Source organism: Schistocerca serialis, unplaced genomic scaffold, assembly GCF_023864345.2.
Source record: "Schistocerca serialis cubense isolate TAMUIC-IGC-003099 unplaced genomic scaffold, iqSchSeri2.2 HiC_scaffold_1083, whole genome shotgun sequence".
Lineage (NCBI taxonomy): Eukaryota > Metazoa > Arthropoda > Insecta > Orthoptera > Acrididae > Schistocerca > Schistocerca serialis.
The window spans coordinates 3265-5000 of NW_026047276.1; positions in this window are offsets into that span (position 1 = coordinate 3265).

The window sequence follows — 1736 nt, forward strand, 5'->3', positions numbered from 1 at the left end:
GTTAGGTTAAGGCACAACGTAGGTTAGGTTAAGGCACAACGTGGGTTAGGTTAAGGCACAACATGGGTTAGGTTAAGGCACAACATGGGTTAGGTTAAGGCACAACATGGGTTAGGTTAAGGCACAACATGGGTTAGGTTAAGGCACAACATGGGTTAGGTTAAGGCACAACATGGGTTAGGTTACGGCACAACATGGGTTACGTTACGGCACAACATGGGTTACGTTACGGCACAACATGGGTTACGTTATGGCACAACATGGGTTACGTTACGGCACAACATGGGTTACGTTACGGCACAACATGGGTTACGTTACGGCACAACATGGGTTACGTTACGGCACAACATGGGTTACGTTACGGCACAAATTAGGTTAGGTTACGGCACAAATTAGGTTAGGTTAAGGCACAAATTAGGTTAGGTTAAGGCACAAATTAGGTTAGGTTAAGGCACAAATTAGGTTAGGTTAAGGCACAATTAGGTTAGGTTAAGGCACAAATTAGGTTAGGTTAAGGCACAAATTAGGTTAGGTTAAGGCACAAATTAGGTTAGGTTAAGGCACGATATAGGTTAGGTTAAGGCACGATATAGGTTAGGTTAAGGCACGATATAGGTTAGGTTAAGGCACGATATAGGTTAGGTTAAGGCACGATATAGGTTAGGTTAAGGCACGATATAGGTTAGGTTAAGGCACGATATAGGTTAGGTTAAGGCACGATATAGGTTAGGTTAAGGTACGATATAGGTTAGGTTAAGGTACGATATAGGTTAGGTTAAGGTACGATATAGGTTAGGTTAAGGTACGATATAGGTTAGGTTAAGGTACGATATAGGTTAGGTTAAGGTACGATATAGGTTAGGTTAAGGTACGATATAGGTTAGGTTAAGGTACGATATAGGTTAGGTTAAGGTACGATATAGGTTAGGTTAAGGTACGATATAGCGTAGGTTCAGATACACATTGTTGTAGGGAAAGGTGTATTGGGGGGGGGGCGGCAGGTTCGTTGATAGTGATTATCGTAATTGGATGCCTGCGGTATTATCCGATTTGTCACGTCAGGATGCACTTTTGGCTCATGACAGGCGGCGCTCCGATTCCATGGTTGTGGCAGATCTGTGTCTTTCATTCCTGCCATTGTTTGTGTGCTGTGACAGGAGGCAGTATTGTGATGTTGGGTGCACCACTGTGTAGGACATGTGTGGGTGTTCGTGGCTTAGCTGAGCAATGTGCGGATGTCGGAAGGGTGGGATATTGTGTTTTCTGGGTGGACCTCCCGGTCTGGTAATGATAGTGTGGATTGTGTCATGTGGCGGAGAGGATGCACTGGATGTTCTTCCATGCTGGTGGTTAGATATTGTGTGTGATAAGAGAGTAGTGTGTGATAAGAGTGTCTGGCTGACGTGTGGTTCTCATTGTGTGCAGAGTCTTTCAGCATGTATAGGGACGGTTGTATATATTATCTGTATTCTGATGGCTCTGCATCTATTACTAATCAGTGCCGTGTATACGGTTACTCTAGTTCCAGTCGAAACTGTTCTATCTCTGTACATTAGTGACACTGCGGCTCCACTATGTTGCCGCCCCTGTCGGCCGTTTCCCCCAGTGTATGGCTAATGATTATCAGCAATCAGTCTATTAGTCAATACCGGTAGTGTGACGACGTCAAATGTCCGGGATGGGGGAAGCTACACCCTTCCCGTGGGTCAGGGCCTAGAAAGACTCTTCCCACGCAG